Raw genomic sequence first — 7,871 nt, forward strand, 5'->3', positions numbered from 1 at the left:
AGTCCCAGAGAGGGCAGCAGCAGCCACGGGGAGAGAGGGAGCAGGGCTGAGGCCTTGGCCAACCCAATGGAGGATCTGGTAGTGGAGCCCTCCCCCTCCGATCTGGGGGAGACAGGGGTCCTGGGGCTCACCCCATTGAGTCCTGAGGGGGGGAATTCCCTTCTCCCAAAACTCTGAGACAGGCAATGATGCCACCCTGGTGCCTGACAGGTCTCCTCCTCCCCATTCTCAGTCAAACCCCACTCCTAGCCTGCCTAATGGTCCCACACCAAGGGGTTGGGGTGGGGTCCCCAGACCAACAGTCTGATGTTGTTGGGGACCTTGTGCAGACTGCCAGGGGTTCCAGGTCTGCCCTGCCATCTTGTGAGGGAACCCTGCCCCCACCCTTACCCCAACCCCCATCCCAAGGGGATGCAGAACTCTCCCAATCCCAACTGGACTTCAGGGTCTTAGCAGACCATGGGGTTCAGACAGTACCTAAGGATCCCGCTGAACCCCAGGACCAGGAGAAGGACACCTAATATCCGGTAGGCTTCCTGGAGCCTGCAGACCTCTTGGTCCTGGAGGTCCCTAGGGTGAGCTACTTGTGTTTCTTGACTGTTAGTACATCCAGCAGTCTGCCAATAAGGTACATCTCACATTGGACTGCTGGGGAGATTTTGACAGCATCTGTGCCACTGCAAGGGCACTGGCAGGGGAAGGCAAGGGGCCCAAAAGCTGCAATGCCCAGATCTATAGGTGGGCCCCCAGTTTTGTAAATGCCCTCTATATTTATGGGAAGGTGTTGTGCAAGCCAGTGTGCCCCATACTGGGTGGTGAGATATGTGAGGCCTCTGCTGAATCATCTACTCTACCCCCACCAGCCATGAGGTCTTTAAAGGTCATGACCCTCAATGTCCATGGCTGCAGGAAGGGTCTCCAGAGATGCTGGGTGCTCTCCTTCCTGCGGGGGGGCGGGGGGTAATCCCATGGTATTCTTGCTGGAGACCCTGACTATAGCCCTGTATTCTGGCTGATGAGTCAAATTGGAGGATGGAGTGGAGAGGCAGGGTCTTTTTAGTCACCTCTCAGCCACCTATTGTGGGGTGGCCACCCTGTTCTCCCCAGGCCTGCAACCAGAGGTTCTTCAGGATGTTGAGGTGGTGTTGGGCCTCCTGCTGCACCTATGGATCCAAGTTCAGGGACTGGTCTTGCACCTTCTGAATGTGTATGACCCTGTGAAGGACTCAGAGTTGGCGGATTTTTTCCGCCAGGAGGCCACTTACATGAGCACCCTCAACCCTCATGAGTGCCTGGTCCTTCACAGTGACTTTAATGTCACTCAAGACGTGTAAGACTGGCCAGGCAGGGAGCAGAATGAAGCTGCCATGGGAGACCTAGGGGAGATCCTGGTGGACTACTCCCTGGTGGAAGTCTGGCATGCCTGTCATCCTACCGGCCCCCCTGCCTGCACCTATGTGAGGGTGGGGGAGGAGCAGGCATTCCATTCCCAGTTGGACTGGATTTATATGTCTTTGCCACATTTAGCCCGGGCCCACTCCTCTAGCATCTGGCCGACCCCATTCAGCAATCACCACCTTGTCTGGGCCCAGGCCACGCTAGGGCCTGGGCATCCGGGGTTGGCCTACTGGCATTTCAGTGTCGGTCTGCTGGAAGATGTGAGCTTCAGGGAGACCTTCCAGGAGTTCTGACTGGCCTGGCAGGAGCAATAGGCAGCTTCCCCCTTGGTTCAGACATGGTGAGACATGGGGAAGGTGTGCATCCTGCCTTTTGCCGCAGCTACACTCTGGGGTACACCCAGCAAAGGAATGCTGTCCAGGAGCATCTTGAAAGGGAAGTGCTCAAGCTGGAGAGGTGCCTGGTGACCCCATTCCTCTTCAGAATGTTGGGAGGGGTGGGAAGAGCTTTGTGTTCTGGGTGACCACCGCACCCATGGTGCATTTGTCCACTTGCACATCCAGCTTCTTTGGGAGATGGACTGCAGCTCCTGTTTCTTTTATGCCCTAGGGAGGAGGTGGGGGGCCAAGAAGTACATCAGCTGCTTTCTGGCAGACAACAGCACATCCCTCACAGATCCAGGTGAGATGCGCCAGTGCACATGGGCCTTCTATGAAGAGCTCTTCTTCTGCCAAAGTCTTTTGGACCATATGGGAGGGACTCCCGCAGATCAGTGCGGACAACCAGGAGAAGCTGACTCTGGCTGAGTTTTTGGCTGCCCTCTGCCTGGCAACAAGGTGCCGGGCATCGACAGGCTGACTGAGAGGTTCTACAGGGCATTCTGGGATGTCCTCGGCCCAGACTTTGCTGTGGTCTGGGATGAAGCTGAGGGAAGTGGGGAGCTCTCCCTGTTGTGCCAGAGGGCTGTGCTGACTCACCTGCCAGAGAAGGGGGATCCCCATGAGCTGAAGATGTGGTGCCCCATGTCCCTCCTCTGCATGGACTACAAAGTGGCAGCAAAGGCCATCTCACTGCTCCTGCGGTTCATGCTGTCAGAAGTGATCCGTCCTGACCAGACATACACAGTGCCTGGACATTCCATCTTCAACAACCTGTATCTGGTTCAGGACCTCCTGGAGCTAGTGCGCTGGGAGGGCCTGTCCTTCACCTTCCTATCCCTAAACCAGGAGAAGGAGTTTGACAGAGTGGATCATGGGTACCTCATAGGTATGCTGTGGGCCTTTGGCTTTGGGCTCCACTTCATGTGGGCTCTCCAGGTGCTGTACACTTCTGCAGAGTGTTTGGTCAAGCTCAACTGGACCCTGATGGAGACCATCCCATTCAGGAGGTGGGGGTGTCAAAGCTGCCCACTGTCAGGCCAGCTGTAGACTTGGCCCTAGAGCCCTTCCTCATCCTCCTGTGGAATCGGGTGGCAGGGTTGATGCTTCTGGAGGTGGTGGCGTGGCTGGTCCTGTTAGCATACATTGAAAACATACTCCTCATGGCCCAGGACTCAAGTGACCTCACACAGGTGGAGGCCTGCCAGGCATTGTACTCAGCAGCCTCCTTTGTGCAGGTCAGCTGGGTCAAGAGTTTTGGCCTAACGGTGAGTAATGGGTGGCAGGTAGGCTCACTCTCACCTGTGCTCCGTGGGATGCGCTGGGGGGTGGGCTCGCTGCTGTACCTGGGGGTCTGTCTGTCCCCCCAAACTCCTCCCCACTGGGAAACTGGCACCAATTGTGGGACCAATTGATGGACCAACTGAGGGACCAACTGAGGGACCTAGATCTCTTCAGCCTTCCCAAGAGAAGGCTGAGGTGATCTTGTGGCTGCCTATAAATTCATCAGGGGAGGACAGCACAGAATAGGAGATGCTCTGTTTACTAGAGCACCCTCTGGAGTAACTGGGAACAATGTCCACAAATTGACAGAGAGCAAATATAGTTTGGACTTTAGAAAGAACTTCTTCACTGCTTACACACCCTGCCTGGGCCCCCAAGATCCTATCTGGGCTCCAGAGATGGGCACTGGAGTTTTTTTTGGCCAGGATGACACTGGGTTGCTGCAGAGGTCCTGAGCCTCCCCCTGACAGCCCTCGCCTTCACCTAAGTAAGGGTTGGGGAGGAGCAGGTGTACCACTCCCAGTTGGACTGAATTTATATCTCATTGCCACATTTTGCCCAGGTCCACTCTTCCAGTGTCCGGCCAACCCTCTTCAGCAATCACCACCTTGTCTGGGTCCAGCCCACACTGGAGTCTGTGCATCTGGGGTCAGCTTATTGGCATTTTAATGCCAGTCTGACGGAGGATGTGGGCTTCAGGGAGGCCCTCTGGGAGTTTTGACTGGCCTGGCAGGAGCAATGGGAACCTTGCCTCTTGGCTTGGAGATGGTGGGACGTGGGAAAGGTGCACATCTGGTTCTTTTGCCACAGATACACTCTGAGGCACGCCCAGCAGAGACCCCCAAGTGGCCAGGAGGTAAGCCACCTCCAACTGGGTCCCGGGTTCCAGCTCTGAGCAGACTCCTCTACCTGGTTCCTGCCACTTGCTTCACTAGCAGGAATTCTGGTGTTCCCTATTTAAAAACTGCAAAATCCCTGATAAAAAAAATCCCAAGGTCACTCTTTAAGATACCACAAAATTTATGTTCTTCCACAATTAAGACAAAAGACCACTATATATATATATATATATATATATATATGTATAGAGAGAGAGATCAGTTGGGCAATGTTTTATTGATAGATTTACAATGTTAAATCAGTTTGGCAGCCTACCAGTTCATAATAAAATCAAATCTAGATATCTATACAGTTTGGCATTTACTTCTGGCTTTTTTCTCATAGAAAAATCAGAGCTGCCTCTACCCTCTACACTCACCAAGATGTGCATCATTGAGCAGCACTGATATGCCAGCACCCTGCCCCTGCTCTTGCCCCTCACTCTCAAGCCACAGCCTGCCCCCCTGCCCCAGTCCCCTCACTTCTGACCCATAGTGCCAGGTATGTGGAAAAGGGGTTTGTGAGGGTGGCTTGGGGGTGGGAGTCTGTGGGTGGATTGTGGGGGGCCTGTGGGTGTTGGGGGACTTATGATTGGGATGCTCATGAATGCCGAAGCTGGATCTTAAATACACTTACAGGAGCTTCTTGGGAGCTCTGCGCTTGCCGCTGCCAGGCTCTCATCACTGCTGCTGGGCTCCTGCCATTGCCAGTGCAGCCATACCTTCCCGTCACAGCTGCCATGACATTCATGAATGCAGTGCCATATTCATGGATTTTGCCATTCACGGGGATCTCAAGAATGTATCCCCTAGAAATGGTAAGGGTCACCTGTATAAGGCTTTATTTATTGCTATTTTCATTAATAATTTCAAATCAGGAGAATAAAAATACTGTGACAAATGAAGGTGGAAAAAAATCCTGATGTTGAGGAGATTTAAAAGATCCACAATGGGCAGGTTTACACATGCATTTAAGTGTGACTACATTTAATGCACATGCAGCTAATGCTCATTAAGCAATTTTGAGTCCCTGCAGCCCCACCATGTGCCCCTAGTGGCTGGGCGTACCCAGGATTAACGTTAGTGCTGGGTCACATCTACACATGCATTAATGTGCTTTAACTAATCATGCTTAAATATGACATCTGCATTTGCAGACAATGTTTTTTCTTCAGAGGTCTGTGCTGGGACAGGGGGAGTAGAGCTTTTGGGGGTAAGGGTGAAGGGTGGGCGGGTAGTACCATAGTGTGGCATGCATTTGGGGGTACCAGGGTGTGGAGGTCAGTAGGGGACTCAAGGGTGGGGGTAGCATGGTACAGTCAGAAATACCAGGATGTGGGGGTGAGCAGAGGACTTTGGGTGGGGCAGAGGAGTGTGGAGTATAGTCAGTATGGCTGTGCAAAACAGCACTGTGTTGTTTCGACTTCTGTTTAACCATTTCAATGGGACAGTGTTTCATTTTGAGTTTTGTTTAGTCTTGAAAGCACTGTTTCATTTCATGTTATTGAAACTGTTTCACTGTTTCAATGACATGAAATGAAACCTTATACAGGTGAAAGCCTTATACAGGTGAAACTGTTTCACTGTTTCAATGCTGTTTTGATGTTTCACCGACTGGCTATAATCAGAAAGCACAAAGCTGCCTATAACGTTATCATTTATTGCCTGGTTTGGATGAAACATGCAGGGATGGTAGCCCCTTCTGAGGTCATGAAGCCTGCCAAGTTTCAAGGAGATAGGTGCAGGGGTTTCGGGGAAACTGAACCTCAAATTGTTCAGAGCAAAACTTGTGTCACTTGTAAGTGTGAAGGCACAGAGAAAGCTCAATTCAAACAATGCTTTTTATGCTGTTTTTCTGTCTCTCCCCCAGAGCACTGGGATTGGAAGGGACCTCAGGGAAGGGTCACAGTCACTGGCCAGCTATACATGTCAGTATCAGAGCAGTCATTTCCTCCTCTTCCCCCTCCCATTCCAGCAAAATTTCTCACAGACCTAATAGTCAGGGATACCAGGATGTAGGTATTAGTAGGTGACCCCTGTTGGGGGGAGGTGCAGCATAGTGTAAAATCATTGCTGCAGTCAAGTAGGGTTACCCACCCAAGACATTCTTTTAATGAATAATCTTCAAACTTTTTTACTACGGCATAACCCAGACCTTGTCCAGGTCCGGCAGAAAGTTTACATTTACAATACGTAAAACATATGTCTGTAAAAAAGTCTAATCAGTAAAAACTTTGCAGATTGTCAGTAAAAAAACTGTCTTGTGTTGGCAACCCTGCACAGAAGGTAAATGCAGATGGTTTGAATGCTCTGAGTTCCTCTGTTTTTTGCTTATTCCATACACATGGCCTTTCATCCCAAACTGTTTTTTATTATACCTGCAGTTTAAACACAATTAAAAATAAAGAAAAAGCAAAGCAACACCTGGAAACTTGAACACATTGAACTCTGCTACCCTCTGTATTATATGGCCTTTCATTTCAGCTCAGGGAATTCTGCATTAGTATTAATACCAAACATAAATAGGTCTATTGCAGTGGTTCTCATGGTTGTTAGACTCAAAACATGCCTTGGAAAATGCCAGATCATAGCTTTTACTCATTTCCTCACTACTGAAAAATAACAGAGCAATTCATTAGTTGCAAAGAACTGAGAAACAACAAGTCAGAATCTTTTTGATAATGGGGGATTCTTGATTGAAATCTCTGAGTTTATCTTGTCAATTATCTTTGCACACTTAACAGTGCTAACATGGTGTGGCACCCCATAACCTGTTTAAGGGGATCTCACAGCTCCCCAGGATGCCATGGCATCCTGGTTGAGAATCACTGGTCTATTGGTTTCATCCTGGTGTAGCTATTCAGAAAGAGGTAGTTAGCCCTGTTAGTCTGAAGTTAGGGGGCTGGCATGGTGGGGATGATAAATACACAGTTGATAGTAGGCCTGTGTGAAGCTTTGGGTGATGATTTGGTACAGAGGAGATATGACCTGATTCGGTGGCTGAATCTCCAAATCTGAATCGAATCAGGGGACCAATAAAAAGGTCTAAATCCATTCGAAGCTCTCTGAATCTCTGAATCAAGTTCTGCCCCGTTGATTCATGACAGTGATTTGAATCACCTGAATCAAATCACTGTCTCCTAAATTGGCCAGATACGAATCCAAAGAAAATACTAGGAGGATAGATGGAGAAGCTCTGAGGTCCCAGAGGGGAGGGGAGCCAGGTGTCCAGGGAGAGTGGTCACTCCTTAAGGAGATGATCCTCCAAGCCCAAAGGAAGGTAATCCCAATGAGGATCAAAGGGAGCAGGAGAGCACACAAGCCTCCATGGCTCACCAAAAGCATCTGGGAATGTCTCCTTGCTAAAAGGGAAGCATACACCCATTGGAAAGAAGGGAACATCACCAGGGATAACTATACTGCAGTTGCTTGGGGATGTAGGGGAGCAGTCAGGAAGGCCAAGGCAGAGATGGAATTAGGGCTAGCTTCCCAGATTACGGATAATAAGAAGTCCTCCTTCAAATACATAGCGGGTAAAAAGAAGGTTCCGGGTAATGTGGGGCCCCTGCAGGACGCGTTGGGGAATTTGGTTGTCACACCAGCTAACATGCTAACATGTTTAATGATTTCTTTGCCTCCATCTTTCTAAGTAGGGACCAGAACCGTCACCTCCCTGCTGGGCCCCCCTCGGGCCCCAGGGGAGGCACACCTGGGCCAAGGGTTAGTGAGGAACTAGTTAGGGAACTTCTGGAGGGACTGGACGTATTCAAGTCAGCCGGTCCGGATGATCTCCACCCTAGAGTTCTAAAGGAATTGGCCGAGGTCATTGCAGGACACCTGGCACAGCTTTATGAACACTCGTGGTGCTCTGGTATGGTGCCAGAGGACTGGAAGAGGGCCAACGTGGTTCCCATCTTCAAAAGGGGAAAAAGGA

This window comes from Crocodylus porosus, unplaced genomic scaffold, assembly GCF_001723895.1.
Source record: "Crocodylus porosus isolate Cpor-Errol unplaced genomic scaffold, CroPor_comp1, whole genome shotgun sequence".
Lineage (NCBI taxonomy): Eukaryota > Metazoa > Chordata > Crocodylia > Crocodylidae > Crocodylus > Crocodylus porosus.